General features: G+C 38.2%; 1 protein-coding gene across 2 annotated transcripts in view; it reads left to right on the forward strand.

Moving 5' to 3' along the window:
• The window catches only part of LOC145992035 (uncharacterized), a 79769-nt gene that overhangs the window by 44967 nt on the left and 7782 nt on the right, over positions 1 to 27020 (forward strand). The gene's annotated exons all lie outside the window — the stretch shown is intronic.

Below are 27020 nucleotides of genomic sequence, written 5' to 3' on the forward strand. Positions count from 1 at the left end.
CATAACAAGTATGACTCAACAATATATTTTAAATGTTGGTGCTGTTTTTTTTGCAAAATGTAACCAAGGGCATCTTTTTGCTGTATGTGTTATAGTTCTTGTACTATAGCCGGCTCCCGTGGCAGAGTGGTTAGCACACTGCACTACGACGCCAGAGGTCCCAGGTTCGAATCCTGACCTGGGCATGGATGTTTGTGAGTGTTCATTCATCAATTTTATCATATCATCACTCATCCTCATCTTCGCAAATTAGCAAAAAGTGGCACACACAAGAAGTGAAGTAAAATAGAGCAATTCAATCAATCAATAGTTCTTGTACTATAAATGTTCGAAACCCTGGAGGGAATTATGAATCACCCTGTACTTTTATGATGAAACTTTTTTCCTGTATTATTCAATAAATTCTTCAGTTATGTACGTAAATGGCTTTTCCTGTATTATTCAATAAATTCTTCAGTTATGTGCATAAATGGCTTTTCTTGCTTAGTAATTTATATATGGCCAAGAATGTGACAAGCTGCAAGCATTGTGCATTATTTTTCGGAAGCCACTAAATTTGAGTAGAGTAATAGTTAAAATATGTTGTTTTTTTGGTACTAACAAAATATAATACATCCACTTATGTACCTGACGAACATTAAACAAAAAATTAGAATTGTGGAATTTTTCAAAAGGAAAAATCCACTCTACTGAAAATTAACAGGATGTGGCTTGTCGTGTTGTCGCACCAAACCCTTCAAATATCAAGAACAGCATGGCAAAAATTTTGTTATATCTAAAAAGATAGATTATTAACACAGTATCATCACTAATACTACACTGGTTGACAATTGCTATGGAACAAACACATTTTCAGCCATAACTTTTGAGAATGCGGCTCCTTGGCTGAGTAGTGCCATAAATATATCAGTAGAGGGCACTAGTGAGGAATTGCATGCAAAAGGAGAAGCAACCAGTCTATGCGAGGTTCCTGATAGAGGACAAACGCCTGACTGAATCAGAAGGTTGCACCCAAGAGACATGGTCAAGCACGATAGCCGCTGCTGTGAGTGCAATACTGTAGTGCAAACTGATTAGTCAGTTGGAAAATGGCGCAAAGGGTTCATCTCAGTGATTATGATCGCGGAAGAGCTGTCGGTCGTCTTGAGGCAGGTCAAAGTGTCACAGAGGTTGGTGGGAGTAGCAAACGGCGTTATTTCCCGATTGAAGAAAGCCTCCGCTACCAGAGGAACAGCTGCACATGTGCATGGTGGAGGTCGTGGTAGGAGTACAACTGCTCGACAGGATCGCTACATTGGCCAGAAGGTATAGACATGCCACTCCTGAGCAAATTGCTGGTGAGTTTGCCGGGGTGTCAGGTATTCACGTGTCCCCCCGAACAATTTCATGACAACTCAATAGTGTTGGGTTGTATGCTCGGAAGCCCGTTAAGTGTGTTCCACTATCCCCTATCCACCCCCGTGGCAGAATACAGTGGTTTATGACACATTGTGACTGGGACGAAGGGAACTGGTCCAATATCATGTTCTCAGATGAGTCATGGTTCTGTGTATCCAGTGATTCTGGTCATCAATTGGTGTGGCGAGAACAAGGAACACTTACCATTCACCAAACATCCATGAATGTGACAGGTATGGCGGTCCTGGTGTTATAGTATGGGTGGGCATCATGAAACATGGACAAACACCACTGCACATCTTTGCAGCCGGATCCGTCACCGGAGAATGGTATTGCAATGATATCCTGACTGGATATGTTTGCTTTTTCCATGGTGCAGTGGGCCCTGACTTTGTGTTCATGGATCACAACGCAAGTCCTCACAGAACTGCCCAAGTTGAAGAGACACTGAAGCATGAGAATATCTGCCGCATGGACTGGCCACTTTATTCCCCGGATCCGAATCCGATCGAGCATGCCTGGGATGTTCTCGGACGAGTTGCAAAGAGGAATCCACCACCTTGGACCCTTAAGGACCTGAAAACTACCCTAAGGGAAGAATGGGACAACATACCCCTGGAACTCATGAACTCTCTGGTGGACAGCATGGCAAAGAGATGTGCAGCATGCATTGGTGCCCGAGGTGGTCATACACCTTACTGATTTGCCCAGAACTCTCTGTATTCATGACAACTGACATTTCATGTCATCACTCCATATTGCACTCCATGTGTTTCTTTTGTTTTCACATCCTGTTGCTTTCCATAATGGCGAATTCCTGCCATATTTTGTCAAAGCTGGCATAATATCTGTACTCATATATTGGTCACTTACTGTACGCTGAGTGTGTTCAAAAAACTTATGGCTGAAAATGTGTTTGTTCCCTAGCAATTGTCAACCAGTGTATATGCCAATACCAGCAAAGCCAGTCACTTGTGTTTTTGGCGGAAACTCTTCCAGGCTGCAAGTATTGATGAAATGTGTTGGCTTGCAAGTTGTACTGGCTGCCTGATAGAGTTGTAGGAACTGAACTCTTGTATGGAAAACTTGACCAAATTGTGCCATGAAGTTTACATACCACTGCTTCTGTTCATAAACAGCATTACTATGTATAGCCCGACACATATATCTCTGCCGTGCGATGCGCGACACAACTCAAGAAGCAGTGTTGCTAATGGAACAGATAGAAAAATCACTGCAGTGCACCGATGCACAGCTGTTACGTACAAGGAAATTAGAGAATTCAGCTCTCTAACATTGAGTTTTAAACGTTATGCATTATACTAGGACTAGGATAAATATGTAGTAACAAGTAGCTTTGTATGTACATACATATGGACTAAAAATTTGCAATATAAGGACTAAAACATACGTAAAATTACCCAAAACGCTGCAAAGAAGACTTCTTCGTAGTGATTTATTATTTGAGTGATTTCAAACAAAATAAACAATTTATTATTTTCCATTGCATTAATGCACTGGTTGCGTTCACTCCCAATAAACGCGTCTACACTGGTACGGAACTGCAACAACAGATAATACACGGCTGACACTACCACTGCTTTGAGAAAACATGCGAACGTGTTAAACCGTGACAATTGGACCACAACACTGCTCCTTAAGCAGTATCATTGCCTCTCAGTGATTGGCGACAGTCTGTTGCCTTTGTTGTACATTTACAAACGATGCCAGCTTAAACAACAATAACAAATGCATATACTGCCAACTAGACGATAAGCTGTGTGGCTTTTTCTTTTGCTATGAACTTGTCACCCGTTAAAGCATGGCAATTTTAACACAGAAAACAATATGCATTGCATTAAGCAGCAAAAATGACAGTCTCCTCTATGCACTTACTACAAGAACACGTGCCGGAGCCAAGAGTTGAAATGCTCATGGAGCCACATAATTTATTTCTTTTGAATAATTCCAAAATTATGAAATATGAGCAATTTGTGAAATAAACCTGTTGAAATATGTAAAATTAAGTATATTTTCCTTAAATATGTAAAAGTAAGTATGTATTAAAGTTAGAAATATGGAAAAATATTGACACACTACATTATAAACATTACTATTCGCAAAGATATCACAACATTTCAACGATATTTCGTCAAACTAAAAGTATGTATTTTCCTATAAATCCTAGCCCTGATTATAACCAGTAGATAACACTTTGACAGTACTAGAGGCATCATGAAATTTATCGTTCATTAACAAACACACACACTCACATACGCACGCACAATACATGCACACAACGTCAAACCGGTCAAATACTTAAAATAATATGGTGCTTTCAATCCAACAAAACTCACCACCACTTGTCTTTCAGTGATAGAAATAGTGCTTTCTTATTACAGTTGGCAACACTAGTTACCAGCTAGCCAATGAAAATGCAATGTGTGAAAGAAGCAACCATTACGTCATGCTATATTGCCACATTAACATCCCTGTCGAATGGTGTGAACTGCGAGCTGGAGCGCTATTCAATTGTTTTAAGTTATGTTTGCGCGAGTGTGTCCAAGAATGGAATGATATATTGGCAACAATGGCGAAGGTTGGCGAGCAGGGTAGAACACGTGATGCTAAGAGGGAGGGAGACGAAACTAAAATTGAGATCTGCACCATGGCAGAGATAGCTGGGTCAGGCTTTATCAGCATTGTTATATGCTGCCACTTGTGCCTCTTGATCCAGGATCTGACACATTATCAGCATACATGTTGTCAGGGGTGGCTTTGGGGCTGGGTGACTACCCGAAGAACCACCCTCTGCAGGAGGAGGGGCACCAAACCAGAGCATCCCTCTTGAGTAGCACCAAAACGTTATTTCTGATTACATAACCATGGCAATTTATTTTTAAGAGAGTTGAGTATGTGTAGACAAGAATTAATAGAAGTTACTGCTACATAACATAATAAGTACATTGCCAAAGCATTTAGTAGATTCCTACAATAAATGTGTTATTTAACACTAACACTTAAAGTATGTAATAAATAAGTCTGTTATATTTTGTTGTGAAAACAGTAAATATATAACATGGAGGAAGGTAGAAAGGTGGGAGAGGGGTGACAGGGTGGGAAGTTGGGGGTGCCAAAAATCAACCTTGCGCAGGTAAAACATCTGTCTTGACCCACCCCTTTATGTTGTGCATCTAACTAGACTGCTCATCTTCAGGTTCTTTGAGCCCATTGAAAAATGTGATGATGGCTTCTTGTAATTGCTATAGTCTTGACATTTTTCCATTCTTGCTTTCACGTGGTCTCATCTCATCTCTGGAAACCTAAAAATTACTCTACATCAGTGATATGTTCCAGTGCCCATGTGAATAACTGGAGTAGGGTTAGAATGTGTCCTTCAAAATGAATCTGGAAACTAGTTCTTAATGCCAAGTGTTTAATGGTACCATCAATAATAATAATAACCTGTGGTGTAACACCCCGTGAGGGCCAAAACCTTCCTAGCAACTGCCAGCCTCACTCCAACCAGTTATGGGATGACAAGTGGTTAGCATGACGAAAACCCAGTCCTTGTTGTAGGCATCCATGACCAGATTATGCTACTCATTCGTAGCTACCCAATTTTCCCACGATGGTGGGTGGCCACCGGTCCCATACACAGGCCAAAATCCCATAGAAAGTTGTTACGCTTCCCCAAGAAGACTCGAACCTGTGCACGTCCCGTAGCAGGAGCCCAAAGCATGACACCTTAGACTTCATGGCCACGGTGCAGGACATGGAACCACCAATACCATCGCATATATTTTTAACATGGTTTGTTGCAAAATAGTTCATTCCACTCTGCATGAAACTGGAAATTATGATAATGCATGCATAGATTTTTCAAATTTTTACGAACCTTATAATGGCTGTCTGCAATTGGCAAATTTGACAGGCAGTTTGTTTTTCATGTGGGCCATGACAGTTCAAATGTGGACATTAACTGCAACCATGTACTGGATGCAAACTCTCAACTACTTTCCTACCCACTGACTTTCACTTAACGCATTTTAATTTTCAGAAATATATCCGTTAAAACCTGAATCTGCATTGCTCTGCCACCTATGGTTTCATCCAATTTTTGAACCATTGGAAAATTTAACTTCCACACTGTCCCTCTTTCTGAGTGCTGTAGTGTCATGGTATTGTGTCCTTTATTAATGTTTAATTTGTTGTTAATTTATGCTCACCATAATATTCATCAAGAGCATTGTTTTTCATTATTTGAAGCTTTTCTATGTTATATACAGTTATACTAGCTGCACATAAATTACATTTCAGTAATGTTTCAATTATTTCAAGAAGAGTCTTACCTCAAGTTAAGCAGTTGCCCCAGTTACTGAGCAAAGGTGGAAACCAACAAACAAGTAAAAGTGGGGAACAGCAAATGTCATGGCGCTTTGTGGAAGTACACTAAAAGCTTGTTTTGCTGGGGTAGTGGCTGAACGCATTAACTAGTTGAGATTTGGACTCTCCTCAGAATTTCCTGTGTGGAAAAATGATGCTAAATAGCGAAAATTTGAAGATACGTAACAACTAGTTCATCCCAATTTGATTGAACTGCATCCATTTAAATGACTTACGTGAGTGAGTAGAAATGGTTCAAAACGATGTTTTGGAAGTCTGTACTACTTCCTTCATCAGGTAAATAAAATAAAAGACTTTAGGTGCCAAACATGGTACCGCGTCATCAAATTGTAAGTTGGGGATAAAAAAGGTAAAAAACTTACTGTGACGGCATAAAAACTTCGATGAAAACCTTCACTGGTTAAAATGTTAAAAAGAAAAACCACCCAACTAAAACAAATAAAAATCGACGGCCTATTATAGCCCCCTAGTGACTCCTGTCAGTGTTGGGTAGAACACATGGACTGGGAGCGCCCCGGTGCTGCGTTCAAGGGGAAAATTTCCCCTCTACGATCGTTTACATCACCATTCCAAGGTGAACTCCCTCTCTTCTTCGACAGCCCTCACAACCTAGTAGTTTTAGTTGGGTGGTTTTTGTTTTTAACTTTTTAACCAGTGAAGGTTTTCATCGGAGTTTTTATGCCGTCACAGTAAGTTTTTTACCTTTTTTATCCTCAACCTGAATCCTCAACTTACAATTTGACAACACGGTACCATGTTTGGCACCTAAAGTCTTTTATTTTATTTACCTGATGAAGGAAGTAGTACAGACTTCCAAAACGTCGTTTTGAACCATTTCTACTCACTCACTTAAGTCATTATTATCTGTATTGATAGTGAATAAATCACACCATTGTAAAATGTTTGCATCCATTTCAAAGAAATTGAACTGAATAATGCGATATATTTTGTGTTAACTTGTACATTCAAAATTACAGTCAAAACGACAGAACAAACTATGAAATGTTGTTTTTGTTACCCTTTACTCCTCCTACTGTATGCATGATTACTCAAGTACACTTCGCTGAGCCTTCTTGGATAATAGTAATAATTAAAAAAACATATACACACCTTAATAGAGGTTTATTTCCTCTGTGTAAGTTTACAAGCAATGTACAAGTTTCCAACATAACGTGTGCTATATGTACTATGTTACAAGGGTTACAGCAAAAGTCATGGGAACTCTTTTCTTCCACGATAATGCGGTTCAGGCAAGTAATTGTAAAATATACAATTGGAAGGTCACAATATATGCTAACATTTAATGCGTGAATTTTGAACAACATAGAGATCTGTATCAGGATAGAGAAAGAGACTAAATACGTGCAGTCACAAGTCGTCCTGAACGTTGCATGTCGGCAGTTGCTTCTCTTCCATGCCCGAATGCTGCTGTCCACCTCGCAACAGGTCAGTATGGTAGAGCACCATTTCCTAAATCTTCCACAAGCTCAGTGTGGCATTCTCTGCATTCCTTCCACGGAGAACTGTTATTTTCACGTAATAACACTGTTCACGTCTGGTCATATTCATTCTGCATGACTGTTAAACATGCACTGACTTCCCACTTCCTTCAGTTCAATGTCTTGGCAGCCACTGCCATCTAGTGGCATCACAATACAATGCATGTTTGCCATGACTTTTACTGTAACCCTCGTATATCACATATGTGGAATCACTTCTGTAGTGACAGAAAAATAGTTTGTGTATTTTTTTAAAATTTGCCCAAAGTTCATTAAAGTCATATTTTCAGATAAACAAGTTTTTAGTGTAATGGCATTCAATTAAATTGATATATTACTACTAATTTGCAAGACATTTTCATGCCGGTTTCCCTCACAATGCTATGGTTTTATGAGAGCTACTGTAGTTTTATACTTGCCGCACATAATTTGTTCATAACAATGTATCAAATAGGGATGGAAGAACTTGATTACCATTGCAGGATCCCTAGCTATGGCTCTGTTCAAAAGCAGAAATATAAATATTTTGATGTAACATCATCAATCTCTATGTTTCAAATTTTGAAATTAAAATCTGATGAAGGGAGTGTGTCATCTCTTGAATTGTTATCAGAGTTGGGTTATTAAAAAAAGAGTCCATAGAAGAATTACAACTCATTCTTCACTTGTTAAACAGACTGAATTCAATCACTGTTACAAGTGTTTGACCAAATTATAAATTTAATGTATGTTCACTGAATTAATCTGTTGCTGCCATTGTATATCATGATGTGTGTGGTACAATACGGTTCGTTTATGTTGTTGAATGATATTCATTGTTTCCATATTTCCTTCTTTGTGAAGAAACTCACTTTCTCTATGCACATGCAGTATAGATGCAGTTGAAGAGATATAAAGAAATATGGAAATAGGGAATATCTTTCATTATTGTAATTGTATGTAAGTGTGTGTATATTCTCAAGATATGATTTCAGCATTTTTGTAGCCATATGTGTAAAAATTGAGATACTTATTTTAACCTTTAAAACTTAAAACTTAGGATTGAAGTGATACCACTCACAACTAATATAAATACCAAGTGCTGGTTATACCAGTATCAATTGTTGGAGGACGAGATCATAAATATGCAAGTTAGTTGTGGCAGAGAACCTTGCCAGCTGGTTGTACAGCTTGGTGTGAGGTTTTGCCTCCTCTGCTAGCAATCTCCATATAGTACCTGTTATTTGCTACCTTGGTCCATTTCCTGACTTTCATTTAATTTAATTGACATCAGAACTTGTCTTATTTTGGGGCATCCTCTTCTTATTGAGTTGGTCCTTCCATACAATACACTATTGCCCTATTTATTTCCCCATTCTTTCCACGTGGCCTCTTCAACTTATTTCGTGTAAGAAATCATATTATCACTAACACTTTTGTTTCAGTACAAGTATACAAGCATAAAAGGCTTATGTAACAACCACGTCCATAACCAGCTTGAAAATGTAAGGGGAAGGAGGGTTGCTAGGAACTTAGAAAGGACTGCAATGATTACGTGATGCTATTTGGTTTATATCATTGCATGTAACGTTGAAAAAAAAAAATATAGCCAGAAAATTACTTTTTGTCTATGCAGAAATGTCTAAACTGTTCTATTGACAGAACAGTGAACCAGGTCTTTTTGGTAATATAATTCCAATTTCATTTATTTCTAATGATACCTCGAATTATTTACCCTGTTGAAAATACTGTAGGGCTATTAGTTATCACTATTTATTAATAACAAATTTAACTTCACATTTGAACAAGAATTTGCTTCTCTGTAATGGTTCAGCTAGAAGCATTATATTTATAAAGAAAACCTGCTTTGTTTGTGCATTTCTTTTATCTGCATTATATAAAATTAGAAATAAACATTATTGACATGCGAATATCTATTTATAAAGAATAGGTGATAAATTCACCACCACAGTATACAGATAACCAGGTGCTTGGGACCAGTACATTCATGCTCTCTCCTATCAACCATCTAAACAGAAAGGTAATGTTTAGCTTAACTTTTACTTCCTCCTATTCATGAGTGAAGTACAATCATACTTGTACATGAAGTAAGTCCAGAAATGTTGATTGGAAGGGCTCTTTGGCTGTGTGCGAGAGGCATCTGGAGTAGAAGCAGTGTAATAATGGAAGACAGGCAACCGCAACACTCAAAACTTCATATTTTTCTATTTTCCGTTGGTTGTTGGCCCTGCTTCTTCATTCCTTCTGATGAACAGTACAAGATTTCTTTCTTTATTCATTGGGGCACACAAAATGCCTGATATGGTGAACCTAGAACCCCAAAGGTCACACCTGTGACACAAAACCCTCCAAATTGTATTTTTCTTCTTCTTCTTCAGAAGAAGATATTGTCTGAGTTCAAACATTTTTTTTGTGGTGATCTATCCTGAAGTAAAGGAAAACATTAAGACCCTTTTTGTTTCGAATTTTTATCCTCTTTTCATATCACTACGATAAGTACAAAACAGTACTGTTCTCCATTTTCACTTCCTTATCCCAGACATGTCAAATTTTGAGCATCATATAATTTGCATTGAGAAAATAAGTCATTTGGAGAAACAAGAGAATTTTTTTTTTCGTGAGAGAATTTATTACTCTATTGTAGATTCAGCAGAGTATTGTATCTATAGTAGAGTCTGCTATAATTTTCTCATAGATTCTGGAAAAGATTTGGTACAGTTTCAAAAATTTTTACTGTTCAGAGTTTTATAATTACATTTTGATCAAAACTGAAATTTTGAGAACAATTTGCTCCTCGGAGAAGTATTCTTGAGCACACATTGTAGTGTTAGTGGTTATGAGATTTGGCAATGTACTCAAGAGTTCATTTTAAGAATTATATTTAACCAAAAATATATCAATTTAACATATGAATATGAATTATGAATGATTATGTTGTACACTTTGACTTCAGGTCCTACATTTGAGCATAGTTTGTTCCACTATTTGCTTATAGTGATCTGGTAGCCCTATATATTCCCTAATGATGAAGCTAGTTGTGGTATCATCTTAATCTTGTTCCAAGTTTAAAATTTAAGTATATGTACTAACATACAGGGTTGGCATGTTTGAACATTTCAAACAGTGTTTTAAACATTAAACATTTTTTTTATACTTGTTTAAAACACATTTTGACACTAGATATTTGATGGTTTGTGGTTATTTGTGTGTTTGGTAAGTAACTATCCATTCAATCTGTATCATTTAGTTTACTGTGCACAGAAATCTGTTCACTGACCGAAAATGTATATTCAGTTAACAAAGAATCACATTGTAATGAGTACCTGTGGGCCACCTTTAAAACACATGGCTATGTTTTATTTTTGCAAGTGTTTAAAACACTTTATTAATTTAATAGTACAAGGATGAAACAGTTTTGTTCCGCAGTTATTGTGCATCTGTTAATGTCAATGTACTTTCTTACATTCACAATAAAATGTGATAGTTCGGAAAACTGAGTAGCTAGAGATAGAGTGGGGCCTGGCAACTGTGGATTAATTGAACCTTCTCCAACAGCCTACATGTGAGATTTAAGAGTAACGTAAATATATATTGTAAGAAGTTATTCAAGTGTGTACTTTATATCCAGAAACACTTGATGATGAGCAGATTCCTTGTCAACCATTATTCTTAGAAAATAAGTCTTCCTGGCATTGTGTTTTAAGCATTTTATTTGTTTAAAACATGTTTTCTGTGTTCTAAATGAAAACACTGTGTAAAACATTTAAAACATGTTTAAAACAAAGAGAGACAAATTTTGCCAACCCTACTAACCTGTGTCATAAGTGATTATGTGAAAACACGTTTTGAGTACCTTTTACTGAATGTAACTTTCTGACAAGCAATAGTAGTATTAAAGTAATGATTTTAATTACAGATGTATTTTTTCCTCTTTTAACCCTTAACTACGTATTATGGATATTGATAATCATGTAACTACTAACTACTTTTGACCACTGTTTTGATTTTGAACTGTGAACTAGCTATTTTGCTATTTTCAGTTTCTGATTCATTTCATGTAACTTGACATGGTTATACATAGATGAATATTGTAGTTTTCAATTATTATTGATAAACAAACACACAACACGCAACCTTACATGGCTATTACTTAATGTGAAATTTTGAATTTCTGCGTTGCACAATTTAATGGTTATATCGTATTAATTTCGAAGACTCTGTCTTCATTCACTAAGGGTACGGCATCTGGAGCGGAGATGGTATCGCTTCACTGCTTTGTTTGTGCCGCCACCCTGGAACAAACATAGCAGTGATGTGGTACCATCTCCGCTCCAGATGCCGTACCCTTAGTGAATGTAGACAGAGAGTCTTAGGATATAACCATTAAATTGTGCAATGACCGAAATACAAAATTTCAAAATTTCACATAAGTAATTTTAAACCGTGTTTACCGCATCCATCCATCACTCTACACTCAAAAAGTGTGTTTATCTTCGTGTAAGTTTGAAAAAGCTCTGGTAAACTAGGACGAAATGTTGCAGGAAAAGTAAAACCACTAAAAATAACTATTATATAATTTTGCATCTGAGCCATTTGAAACACAACGTAACAAAAACAAACATAACTATGTAGGGCAGTCAAATGAAAACCGAACACCCGCTGCAAAGTGACAATGGAGTTTGTTTTATTCAAAAGTAATTGCCACAAGTGTTAAGACTTTTATCCCACTGGGAGACGAGATGATAATTTCCAGTCTTGTAGAAAGATGTAGGTCGCTGACGGATCCACAACCTCACCCACTGTTGCACTTCCTCATTCGAATGATTTTTGATTTGATTTGCTTTATTTTACTTCGCCTTTTGTGCCACTTTTGGCTAATTTACGAAGATGGGGGATGAGTGATGATATGATGAAATTGATGAATGGACACTCACAAATATCCATGCCCAGGCCAGGATTCGAATCCGGGACCCCTGGCATCATAGCACGATGTGCTAACCACTCCACCACAGGGGCCGGCTCGTCCAAATGAAACCAACGTCCACGAATGTCTTTCTTCAGGTCACCAAAAATGTGGAAGTCACAAGGCAAAAGATCGGGGCTGTACGGAGGATGTTCAAGCGTTTCCCAGCCGAAGCTTATCCTATCCCTCACCAGATTGGCAGTATGGGGATGGGCATTATCATGCAAAAGGATGATTCTGTTCGACAGCATTCCAGGGCGTTTTGACGTTATGGCACGTCGCAGTTTCTGCAACGTGTCTGCATAGTGCTGCGCATTGACTGTGGCTCCACGCTCTAGGAAGTCAACAAGCAGAGAGCCCTTGCAGTCGAAGAAGGAGCTCATCATGACCTTGCCGGAACTCATATGGACAGCCTTGGATTTCTTTGGTGGGGGAGAATTGACGTGTTTCCATTGTTGACTTTGCCGTTGGCTCTCGGGCTCAAAATGGTGGCACTACGTTTCATCCCCTGTGACGATACGTGACAGAAATGCATACTCTTCATCGTGGTACCGCTGCAAATGACTCAGACATGCAGTCATTCTGTCAATATTTTGACCTGTCAATTGATGCGGAACCCACTGCGTGTAAATTTTTCGGAACTGCAGGTGATCTTTGATAATGGCATGCACAGAGCCATGACTAATGCCAACCTGAACACGAATTTCTTCCTCTGTGATTCGTCGGTCTTCCCGGATCAGACCATTGATCCTCGCAATCACATCAGGCGTAATGGCTCGATGGGCCTGTCCCGGGTGCGGATCGTCTTGCAGTGATGTGCGTCCTTCACGGAATCTCTTCTGCCACTCGTGCACACTTATGAGGGACATGCAGTGTTCACCATACACTGCAGACATGTGACGATGACTTTCGCGTGTTCCAGCACCCTCAGCCACCAAGAAACGAACCACACCTCTCTGCTCTTCTTTGCTTGCCTCCATTTCCAATGCTGGACGAACACACTTTTCACTACGCTCACCTCCTGAGCAATGACGAAGCAACTGTGTGGACCTGTGCGTTTTCACTATGCATTTCTCCTACCCTACAGATGGCAGTATCGATATGTAACAACAGTGTTGCCAACTTTTGTGAGGAATGTGTTTTATGGTGGATGTTCGGTTTTCATTTGACTGCCCACAGTATTATGGTACATATGTCAGACCACTCACCGAAAATAAAATTCAATTAGATTTTAAATAAACAAAAGCAAGACCTCATGACCTTGACAGCATGTAGCCAGCATCCCAACTGAAAGATATGGAGAGGGACCCACTAGTGGTTGGAGGGCTGCGAGAAATAAAAGATAAATTCAGCATGGTTTTTGAGAGACAGTCCATAGTAGTTAAGGGTTAAATAACAATTAAGAACCAACACAAAAATTGGCAAAACAGCAAGTTAATCTATTACTGCTATGCCTAAGATGACGGACATGTTGAATACTTGTAATTCATGACAAACTAGTTCCTTTTTCATACTCAGTTCAGAGTAGAGATATAAATGAGTTGTTGTCTTTTGTGTGCTGTTTATGCTTTAATAATAACCAGGGCTCGGAAGTTGATGATTTTGCATTTTTTTTTTTTTTTTTACTTTTAGGTCATTTTTCAGTATTTTTTGCCATCTTTATTGCATTTTTCTTCATTTTTGAGGTTTTTTCATCTCCCCTGTTGTTTCATAAATTTTAAGTGCACTTGCTAGTATATTTAAATTCATGGTCTTGTTGGAAAGTTTGTCATTAATCGAAAATACAGGCAATGAAGAAGCACAATACAAAGTATTACTTTTAACTGAAAGATTTGGCAATGGACTTAATAATTAATTGTGGTACCTTTATTTTTCCTTCAGAAAATTTAAAATATTTTGCGTGAAGCCTACTTTAAGGTTCTCTTGCTGGCCACTCTGATCACTTTAATCTGTGATTTGAGTCACAGTAAAAAAATATATATAATCTGATGAACGCGAAACACAATTTTATTTTCAGATGTTGACTGTCTACTGCAGGGGTTCCCAAAGTGTGTGCCACAGTGCCCTGAGGTGCCATGACTGGCTTACAGGGGCACTGCAAAATGTTCCAATATTTATTGAAATGACACGTGTTAGTCTAAAATGGTTTTAGTATTTTTTACATGTAAAATGTTTCTGAATTTGAAATATGTGTTCATTTTTAACTTAAGGCAAGCTACCTAACCTCACTAACTGAGCGTTCCAAGTGTTAGATAGGCCTATATTCTGACTTGGGTGCTGCGGAAAAATCTTGAAACACTAAGGACGTCATGAAACGAAAAAGTTTGGGAACCATACTGTCCTACTGTATTGTGAAAGGCTCACTCTGAAAGGAGGTGAATGGCTTATAAAAACCTTGAACTAAAAGTAAAGAAAACTACTTACCATCCAGACGATATATCGCGATATTGAAAATATATCATCCAGGTGATATCAACTCGACTATATATCATCACGATATTTTGGTGATATATATATATATATATATATATATATATATATATATATATATATATATATATATATATATATATATATATATACTGTGTTGGCGATATATTGTCACGATATTTTGGTGATATATCGTCATGGTATTTTAGCAATATATACAGAGGCTGATCCGTCTCCATTCGAACAAAATGAAAGTGATGCTTACCTAAGAGATTCCAGCCCACCACCATAGATCATGCTCGATGTGATGGCCACCTGTGTGTAGTATTGCACGACATCGCAGTTTCCACTGCAGCAAACTTTATTGCAGCTGTACCAGGGATAAATTGTTCCACTCCTGCTTGCAGGCTTTCCATAGGCCATGCAAGGTGCGACACCGACATGTTGAAAGACACCGTTTGAGAAGTCCAAAAGCACAAAAATCCATCGGACTAGCATCTGGACTCTTCACTGGAATGTCCTCTAACGGAATAGCATGGATACCAGTTTCAGCTGCCATGCGTCGGTAGAAGGCCAGCGATGTTTTGGCCGTGTGACTTGAAGCTTTATCCTGGTGCAGTTCCACACGATTGGTGTCTGCTCCATACAAGACTGGTATTTCTTTTGTGTGCACTGGTGATAGGACATGGTCTTGGTGACACGCAGCATTAATTTTGACATTTTTTCGACCCGACGAATCGTCAGCTTCCCTCGGTAGCAAAATCCAGTCACAATCATGAAACCTTTGGAGAAACTGTCTTTGCATTGACGCACAAAGTGACACCGGTCTAGGTTATGGCCCGAACTTTGGATGCGATTTTGTTGGTGATGTGGGCTGTGCAGGCGGCTGCTGTGCATTTCGTTTAATTATATCACTAACAGTGGCCCGTCCTAACACCAATCCCTTGTTCCGACAGTGTTCTACTATGCGGGAAATGCTAAATTTGGCATGGAAAAGCACCATAACGTACCCTTCTCAATAGCGATTTGTTTTGAGCGGCATTCTGCCCACTACAACACCTTCACTCTGCTAGACAACAGCTTACACACTGCTCATCATGTGCGTGCAGTTTGGGTGATCTGTGCAAACCGGTTTGCCAGGTGGCACTGTCTGCATGTTGTTCGAATGGAGGCGGATCAGCCTCTGTATTGCGTCAGCGATGTATCATCACGACATTTGCCGATACATATCGTGGAGATGATATATTGCTGATATCACGATATGGAAAAAATATTGTACCATATCGTCTGTGATGATATTTTCTTGATGATATATCACAATACCAAATTTCCGATATCGTAAATCCCTAGTAGGTAGAAACATGCATGAACCAGTGCTTTGTTGTATTTGTGATTTGCAATGCCTGTAACAACTTGTAGCATCTCCTCTTAACATGTTTTGCTGGTGATGTTACTATGTATGAAACTTTAGTACTGTTTTAGCAGAAGATGATTTTCTAATTTGTTCCATCCTTATTTTGCCGTTGGACTCATTCAGTCAGTGCATGCATACTTGTGTCGATGGTCACAACTAAGGCAGATGAACTACGAGGCGTATTTTTTAAGTAAGTACCGTTTTGATATGTACAAAAAACAAGTAAACTTTTTGCAACAATTTTATTGTTACATTAAAGACCACATTTTATCTACTTTTCCACATAATTGCCACCAATATTAAGGCACTTATCATATCGAACAACAAGCTTTTGTATTCCGTCGTCATAGAAGTTTGCCACCTGAGTTGACAGCCGCTGCAACATGGCCGTTTTGAGTCTATCGTCTGCTTAAACTTCACTTTCTTGGGCGATGTTGAATGCCGCCATTCCATGGATTGTTGTTTTGTTTCTGGTGTAACGTAGACCACCCATGTTTCATCGCCTGTGACAATTTGGCTTAAGTACGCATCACCTTCAGCTTCATAACGCACAAGAAAAGTCAAGGCGCTACCTAAACGTTTGCTTTTGTGCGCCTCAGTTAACATTTTTGGTACCCATCGTGAGCATAATTTTCGATAGTTTAAGCGTCTGGTAACAATTTCGTAGATAACACTTCTTGAAACTTCAGGGAACTCCTCTGATAACGAAAAAATTGTGAAGCGTCTGTTCTCTTTCGACAGTGATCACTGAGGGTCGCCCACTCCGTTCCTTGTCATGAACATTCGTTCGGCCATCTTTGAAAGCTCTTACCCATTTGTGTACCATTCCATCACTCATAATGTTTTGTCCGTACACTTCACAAATCTGACGGTGAATTTCAACTGCTTTCACGCCTTTAGCACTAAGAAAACTAATAACAGCACATATTTCACAGTCGGTGGGATTCTCCATCGGCGGAGACATTTTAAATACGCAAAAGCAAATGTATACACGATCGATTGTTGCTGCAATGGCGTCTGTGGCTTGCCAACAGATGTAGGTACACAATGCGCATGCATGGGACACCGACCGCAGCGCTACATGTTAAGTGTTTTTATATCTTAATAAACTGCCTTGGTCAGCAACTGAGTGTTTTTTAAAGATATTTAAGTGAAAATTTCAGAACTTGAACCAAGATCTCGGGCATACAATGCCATTGCTGTTTCAACTACACTCTATCTCGGGAATATCTGGAGGGAGCGAACGAAAACAAGTCTCTGTGCAAGTAGTGACTCGAGAGGGCTCGGCCAATGAACTTGTTAGAGGGGAAGTGAGTGTGGCTACCTGGCATTTGCAGAAGCACGCACTGCTTCGCTCTGCCAACTCGCAGTCTCCCCTTCTCTACCGTTATGCATGGCCGTGCTCCGCAGATTCCCATGACAGAATATAAGCTCCTCAGCCATCCCCAGTCTTGCCTGATTTTTTGCTTGTACTGTTGCACGTGAGTGGGAATTGTCTGTCAGTGATACTGCAACACTAACGACTCAAATCCTTCTCAAACCTTCATTTTCCACTTAATATTTTGCATAGTACATCATTCCCTGTGTGTGCCCGTACATAAAGTAATAATATCTCAGTGGCATTATTTATGCTTTCATTTCAGGAAGTAGTTTTGTGTGTATGTGGGGGGTATGCAAATTTTGTATATGCTACCAGTCAATAAATTGAACTATTGCCTGGCTGTTCAAATTACCTTAGAACATTGGTTCTAACCTAGGTCGTCAAATCGTATGATAACATTTAAAAGTAATTTAGAAACACTTAGTACCTATATCTACATTCTAAGAAATCCCAAACTCATTCACGAAAAGAGCAAAAACTTGATCAAATATCCATTGCCAAGTTCAAACTTAATGTCCTTGCAACCTACCTATAAGTTTCAAGTTGTTCAGTTGCAGAATGGTGTCACTTTTTGACAAGGAAATCTTCGATGGCTGGACCATTAGTGGATATGAATGATTTTTACAATTGTATTTGTTAATTAAGTATCTACTTGCGCCCTCCGTGGCAGAGTGGTTAGCACATCGCGCTATGATGCCAGAGGTCCCTGGTTCGAATTCTGGCATGCACATGGATGTTTGTGAGTGTCTATTCATCAATTTCATCATATCATCACTCATCCCTATCTTCGCAAATTAGCCAAAAGTCGCACAACAAGCGAAGTAAAATAAAGGAAATCAATCAATCAATTAAGTATCTACTGTATGCTTACAATTCAATTTTCTTTGAGGGAAAAAAATAATTTTCTTTTGCCAAGAATAAACCCAGCACACCTTCCCCCCTCTTAATTTGCACAGTGACTGACACATTCAATGTTAAGCAGTGTTTCAGAGGCAACATATCTCATGGTATCACTGAATGAGACAATTTCCACACAAGTAAATCAGCAGAAGCCAAATAGCAGGCTGGTTCAGTAGTTCCGTTAGTACAGCAATGACATGGTATGCCAGAGACCCAGGTTCAAGTCCAGTTAAAGTCAAACCTGCATTTTTTCACTTAAATTTGTACATAAGTGTCTGTGTAAGTTCAGGGTCTGTTCCAGCTATATACTGCACCTTCTCTTTGTAATTTGATACTCTTGGTCATGTGAACACTAATGCCATATCTCTGCAATTGAGTGAACTAATTTATCTTTATGAAAAGAGTTTTTTCTTTATTACATAGAGTCCGGCAATATATATCTACCACTTTCAAAGGTTAGTATTCTCTATGGCCCCGCATTAGGGATGAAACCGAGCATACTAGGTAAGAGCATGAGAGACGCTATTTCTGTAGCAATGGGTCATTTTATGTTAGCTAAGCAGCATAAATTTCGACAGCAGTTTTAACATTGAGACTAGAATGACACACAGTACGGAGGTGGGTACTTTATTTTCTAACAGCACATAGGGGCAATACATTTTCGGAACATCTCTGAGATATTCTTATTTGCAAGTTGAAAGCGAGTCGCACAGAAGCCGAATCAGCTGTAGAGGGAGATGCAACATGTGACTCTTGGAGCATGTTTACAATCCTCGAGCAGCATTACAAGTGAACAAAGAAACGGTGGGTAACAATGACTCAATACAGAAATGTACAACAACAAAATCTCACTAGCACAAACAATTCAATTAGCTTACCTTATGTGTTGTAAATACTGTAAATACCATCAAATGAAGAAACCAATTATTTATTCCAAATCTTAGATGCCGTCAAGTTCGGAATCTGAATCGGACATTTCACAACTAGAATCTTCTGCACTTGAGAATGAATCGTCTGCACTGCTGCTACTGTTGCCAACACTGAAAACAAGATGCTCTATTTCCGGTTCCAGCAAAGCCTCCGTCCGAATGTATTGTTCCTCAGTTTTCCTAACATTGTTGCAACATGACTCCCATTCCTCCTCTCCAATCACGGAAAATGCTTCCTTATACATTTCCCACACATCATTTCATTTGAAAGTCACATTACGATTTGCAACCCATTGCCCCAAATTTTCTCCATAGCATTTAGATCAGGATGCTATGTAAGCAAGCGAAGGATGGTTAGTAGAGGAAAGGAACGGGGGAAAAAAGGCCTAACCCGGAAATAATTGCAACACAAATGTTTTTTGTGCCAGATTGTGCTGAATGGTATAGTGAATAATATATTAAAAACCCGCCATCCAAATGTTTGTGGAAAATCCGTCATCTTGGAAAATGTTGGCAGAAATTCAACTTAAAAATTAAAAAAAATATATCGTCTCGAAAACTGTGCATTGTACAGAATAAGTGAAGATAACCAAAATGAAAGAACAGAAAATTTGCTAAATTATGGTTTTTGTTTAATAGAGCTACCATAAATCTTAATCAAATTAGAGAGATTCAAATATTTTCCTTAAATGTTGGTATTAGCGTAAAAGTTGCTTTCTGACACAAAAAACAGCAAATATGTAAGAAACTATGTAATTTAAGTCCTAAAGTCACTGAACCAAATTCTTAGCTTATGATTTCCTCCAAAGATTGGTTTTTGTTTCGTGCCTTTAGATTTAGGGGTTGAGGAGATACGTAGTTTAATGCAGAGTCATGTGTTTCCCTAAATTTACGTGTTTCATTTCCTATGATATTGGTTGATTGATTTGCTATACTTTACTTCACTTTTGTGCCACTTTTGGCTAATTTGCGAAGATGGGAATGAGTGATGATATGATGAAATTGATGAATGGACACTCACAAACATCCATGTCCAGGCTGGGATTCGAATCAGAGACCCTTGGTGTCGAAGCGTGGATTATGATATTGATGACAACGTAATACATTGTTTTATGCAGTGTTTCGTTCACGTGGCGTTTGTTACTTACATGTTGTTCTTGTTGTTTAAGAATGTATGCACACAGTAGCGGCGATTAGGTGTCTTAACTGAGCGGGGGGGGGGGGGCAAAGATAGTTTACTTTCTACTGACTGCAGTTAGAGAGAAGGGTATTGAAAATGGTATTCGGGCAGATGATTTTAGGTCAAATCCACTGGTAGACAAGGCTTAGCATTAAGAGACCATAGTGCGGGGACAAAAAGTGTGTATATTGGGAGGGGGGACTGCTCCCCATGCCCCCCATCCCTAATCAGCACCATTGTCAATACATTGAACTAATATGATATGGTAAAATACAGTTCTAAACCGGTCACTTTGGCTTAGAGTCCATTGCAGAATTTTTTGTGGATACCTGGTGCTAACATGTTAAATTTCATCATTTCCTCTACATACAGACGTGCACTTGTAGCACAGGTGTTGTCCCTGATGCAGCAAAAGGAGAACATTTGCGTAACTGATTGAAGATGTAAACCCCACTTCCCAATACACTTCGCTTTAATGAAATTCCGACGAATATCGAGCATCCTAATGTATTGCAGCCACGGAGCAGCAGTGCCCTGTTATCTTTCAGAGTTGAACCAAATGTAGATAAAGATTTTTCACCACCTCAGAGCTTGAACTTACATTAACAGTCTACTTCTGAATTGAGCAGGCCAACAATTTATTGAACGTATATCAGAAATATGTTCATTTGCAATATACTTTGCTTCTTTAAGTAGCAGGGCCGTATTTAGGATCTTCAGACCCCTAGGCTGAACGTGTGGTGTGGGCCTCACCAGGGGGAAATTTCTTGAAAATAATATTTTAATTTTAAAAATGACATTGTAATTTTAAGTAAACATGTTAGGCAAATTTTTTGAAAATAATATTTAAATTGAAAACAAGCTTTTTTGACTTTTGGGAAGCACTTTATGTATATTTTACAGCTTCAACTAACATATATAAAGTTCTAACCGATTGCTTGAAGAAAGAAAAAAAACGGCAGAAACTGCTTATATGTTTCTACTAAGTTTTGAGCTGCTGCAATTATCTCTTCATTAGTGTATACAACTTGTTGAGAAACCCAAAATGAGTATCAACTAGTTTGTATGCCTCAAGCCTCTGCCACAATGAAGATTCAAATTGATCTATGACAGGAAGGAATCTCTGGGTTCGAAATTTTCTGATGGGGTCAGCTGAACTTCTGGTGCTTGGACACAGTCAAGAGGTGCCAAACGCACATTTATTTTGCGCTTGGGCTGTGTTTCACTTTCACTCTCATACTCAGTGCAATGAGCTGACTCAGCAGCTTCACCTCATATTCTTCAAAGCTATCCCGTTTTGTTCCTATGAAGCTTGTTAGCGATGTCAGTGCTGAGGCAGCTGTGTTCATGTCTAGTCTAGGGTTCTGCAGTGTTTCACTAGTTTTGTTTACTTGTCCCAAGATATCATCCCAAAATGCTGTGTAGAGCCCCATTTCCATCTTTGACATTTTGTTATGCAAACTTAGAGCATTTGAAACTCTGAAACTCTGAAATTTCAAAAAGTTGATTTTTTAGCCTCGCAAGAGAGCTTTTGTAAAGGGAAGCGATTTCGGCCTAGGCGCTCGACAATTTTTATAGTTATTTTTATTGAACTTACCACCGTCTTGAAAGTCACCACAGCATTAAAACAAAGACATTTCTTATTTTAGTCTATTCAAAATTAAAATTTTTAAACTTTTATTTTATTTTATTTATTATTATTATGTTTTTTTGTGGTGCGGGCCCATAGGCTGCAGCCTAGATAGCCTGCACGTAAAGTAGCGTAAAGAGTGCTGCATACACTATGAAATGACCCCTTATGCCTCTGACTATGGCTTTTTCGGATTGATTTGATTTGATTTGTTTTAGTTTATATTACGTCATTTTCCTGCCACTTTTGGCTAATCACGAAGATAATTGATCGATTGAGTTGGTGTTGTAAGTAGGCCTCCCCGATGGCGCAGTGGTAGCGTTGTTGCCTTGTAATCAAGGGGTCCCAGGTTCGATACTCGATGGAGGCACATAGTGGTTTGGATTCCACTTTAAACTGTAGGTCCAGTCCCGATTAGCCTTACTGTGCATAAAGTGGACTTAAAACACCACATTTGGTGTTGTAAGTCCACTTTATGCACAATAAGGCTAATGGAACTGGACCTACAGTTTAAAGTGGGATCCGAACCACTGTGCAATGTGCCTCCACAAGATCTAGAACCCAGGACCCCTTGATTATAAGGCGACAATGCTACCACTGCACCAATCACGAATGAATGGACAATCACAAACATATATAGACGACACAACACGAGTCCTTATGCGGCAGGTCCTGCGGCAAATAAACGAAAAAAGTGATCATTCAGGGAAACCACCGATTTCTTTACTTCCAGATATGCATTCAATCCACTGTATTTGTGGGCAATCAAGGAGGTAAATCACACAAACATCATCACATTTGATCAACCAATATTTCTGAAAGCACTCTGTGTCGTAGCCAATGAGAACTCGGATAGTCCTCTGAAGTAGCCCATACTAAGGCTGGGTGGTCTTCATGTCAAGATGAGTTTCCTGAGATGTGGTGTTTCTCTATAGGCAGATTAAGGTCTTCAACAAATCCTTGAGATCATTTACAGAGGTAATACTGTTAAACGTATGATCACAGGAAAAGCTCCTCACTTCCAAGCAGTACACCATAGACTGCATTTTGAAGATTAGCGGGACTCTAGGGTCTGGATTCACAGTCAGTAAAATCCTCTGTGGAGCTCGTGATGTTGTCCATATTGTCCCTTCATCCATCTCACCATAATCAGTTCTCGTCTTCGCAATTAGCCAAGAGTGGCAGGAAAATGACGTAATGTGAACTAAAAGGAATCAAATCAATCCGATAAAGCCATAGCCAGAGGCACAAGGGGTACTTTCATAGTTTATTCATCACTCTTCACGCTACTTAAAGAAGCATTTGCATTGCAAATGAACATATTTCTGAGATACGTTCAATAAATTGTTGGGCTGCTCAATTCAGAAGTAGACTCTAATGTAAGTTCAAGCTCTGAGGTGGTGAAAAATCTTTATCTACATTTGGTTCAACTCTGAAAGATAACAGGGCACTGCTGCTCTGTAGCTGCAATACATTAGGATGCTCGATGTTCATCGGAATTTCATTAAAGCCGAGCATATTGGGAAGTGGGGTTTACATCTTCAATCAGTTATGCAAATGTTCTCCTTTTGCTGCATCAGGGTCTGTGTTACAAGTGCACGTCTGTATGTAGAGGAAATGATGAAATTTAACATGTTAGCACCAGGTATCCACAAAATATTCTGCAATGGACTCTAAGGTTTAGAACCGTATTTTACCATATCATGTTAGTTCAATGTATTGACAGTGGCGCCGATTAGGGATGGGGGCATGGGGAGCAGTCCCCCCTCCCACTATACACACTTTTTGTCCCCACACTATGGTCTCTTAATGCTAAGCCTTGTCTACCAATGGATTTGACCTAAAATCATTGCCCGAATACCATTTTCAATACGCTTCTCTCTAATTGCAGTCAGTAGAAAGTAAACTATCTTTGCCCCCCCCCCCCTGCTCAGTTAAGACACCTAATCGCCGCTACTGTGTACATACATTCTTAAACAACAAAAACAACATGTAAGTAACAAACGCCACGTGAACGAAGATTAAGATTTATGGTAGCTCTATCAAACAAAAACCATAATTTACCAAATTTTCTATTCTTTCATTTTGGTTATCTTCACTTTTTGTGTACAATGCACCGTTTTCGAGATATTATTTTTTTTTTAATTTTTAAGTTTAATTTCTGCCACCATTTTCCAAGATGGCGGATATTCCCCAAACATTTGGATTGCGGAGTTTTAATATATTATTCACTATACCATTCCGCACAATCTGGCACAAGAAACCTTTGTGTTGCAATTATTTCTGGGTGAAACCATATATTTCCTCTACTAGGTGTGGCCATGTTCATTCATCAGTTCATCTAAAATGTAAGATTTCATCTTCGGTTTGTGAAGTTTTATAAGGCTGTAAAGTTCAGGCTTGAACATATCGTTTGTAAATGGTATATATTTTTTTAATAGCCACTCTTGCATTTCCTTTTTCCTGGTGTTAGACGAAGGGCATCTTTCTTTCTGAATATTATGGTAGGATGCGTTGTCGATTACGAAGACAGAATTTGGTGGTAAATTTGGAATGACCTTTTCTCTTATCCACCGCATGTAATTGCTGGAATTCATCTCCATGTGGTAGTCTCCAGTTTTCTGATTTGATTTAAATATCAGAAGGAGGTTAGGGATGAACCCCTTGTCGCTGTCTGCATGGACAATAAAGAGATATTGGACATTTCAGGCCCTCGAGACTATCGTCACACCATGTTTTAGTGGTTGTGTGGGAACTATGGATGTATGTTTCATCGGAATATACAATAGGATGGCCTTTCTGACGATATCTACTGATGGCCCTTAAATAAGCAATCCTTGCATTCCGAATGCCATTCCTCTCAATAAGCACATGTCTATTACTTTCTACTTTCTTCCACCTAAACCCAAGTTTTTTGAAGATCTTCAATAAACTGGTTGTGTGACTTTTATATCTGATGGTTTTCCTTAATTTTGCAAGCACAGATTTTACTGTTGGGACTTGCCTGTCTGCGGTGTAAAATTCATTAATTGTTCTCTGAACAACGCACATGTCAAAATCATCTATATCTGTACACTGTCGCGGATGATTTTTATTTCTACGGGGTATACTGTATGAAGATGATGTTCCAGCACGAACCGCCAAACTTTCCTTCTTAATTGATTTCACGAACCGCCAAACTTTCCTTCTTAATTGAATTGAACGTTTCGTAATGTGTTCACAAGCAGAATCTTCTCACGTTTCTGGGACAAAGCGTGACCTGCAAAATCACCTGATCTGACTCCCTGCTATTTCTTTCCTTGGTGGTACCTGAAGAGCTGAGTTTTTGCAACATTCATCCCTAACTTAGAGACCCTGTAGAGAAGAATTAGAGAATAATTTCAGGCAATTCCACCCGCAATGCTAATGTCCGTAATGGATAATTTTGTTTGTTTACTCCGTGAGTTGAATAGTGGCTATCTACTTGCTATTTTCAAAAAAACAAGACGAAGTTAACAGTGCTGTGTTATTGTGTTACAAATAGCCTTATCTTGTCTATTAATTACCACAGACATTTGCCAGAGACCCAGGTTCATGTCCCGTTAAAGTCAAAATTGCATTTTTTCACTTAAAAACCCAATAAATCTACTACTTTTCAAGTTGCTCCCCATTACTCCTCACAATGCTGCATCAGCACCAATTTTGATGGTACTTTTGAGTGCAAGAAACCAGCCATTTAGAGAAAGATATGATCTTAAACTTTTTATTATGTTTTTAGAATGAATACATTTATTTAACAATGCTATACAAGGAGCTAAATGTATATACTTACCAACAGTACATATAAAGAGACTTATAGTCAAATTTTCTACACATGATAGAATTGTTCTTTACAGTATATGATCACAAGATAATCCTTGTATTGTAAATTTTAATGGTCCACAATTTCACACCTCTCGTCAGGAATATAACATTACATTACATAATTTATACAAATAATTAAAAGATATATACTATATAAAAACCTACAACATAGATGGAAGATGTTTTTTTTCCTTATCTACAGTAGCAAAAGAAATTCAATAACAGACCATATAAGATGAATTTTTCATCTTATTGTTCATTCACTCATTCACAGCAGCAGATTCAGTATTACACTTAAAATATTTTTTCACAAAAAATAGATATATATATATATTTATGTACAGTTCTGAAGTGGTACACAGGATTTATTTACATGCATTCTTTGTCCAATTCTGATATTCATTTCGTTGATGTGCTTTGCCATATTTGTGTAGCCTTACTTTCAAGCACTGGGTAGATATTGTTATCACTTCTGAAAATCGTAATTCATAAGTCATCTGTAGTTAAGTAGTACATGAAACTGTTTATGCGAGAAAAGATGTATTTCACATACTTGTAGGGTTTTTAGTGCTGAATCGTTTTACAAAAAGATTTCTCATAACATGAATAGATTTTACATTAACTTACACAGAGTTAAACTGCATGATGTCATGTCCTACTAATCAAAATTTGGATTAATGTCCACTGTAAATGTGTACGAACCTATCTGAAGTAAATTGATACATTCCAGGTTTCATGTACTAATAATACTTCCAAAACATATATTTTTTTTAGCATTTTGAGATATTTTTTAATCCTTGGAGACAAGAGTCACATTGGTAGCTCTTGAAAACTCAGATACCCTATCTTTATCATATAGAAAATTTCTTATTTTTTTGTAATTTGTTAAGATTAGTTCTTCATAACAATAGTGTGAAATTACAAATAGAAAAATATATAAAAATCACAACTAATTACGTGGAAATATATTTTAAGTGTAGCATAGTAGGTACATTGGAAACAGTAATATTTTGTATCACAAGGAGTGTTATCCTTGCAATGAAAGG

Source organism: Lepisma saccharinum, chromosome 9, assembly GCF_977018435.1.
Source record: "Lepisma saccharinum chromosome 9, izLepSacc3.1, whole genome shotgun sequence".
In the NCBI taxonomy this organism is placed as follows: Eukaryota; Metazoa; Arthropoda; class Insecta; order Zygentoma; family Lepismatidae; genus Lepisma; species Lepisma saccharinum.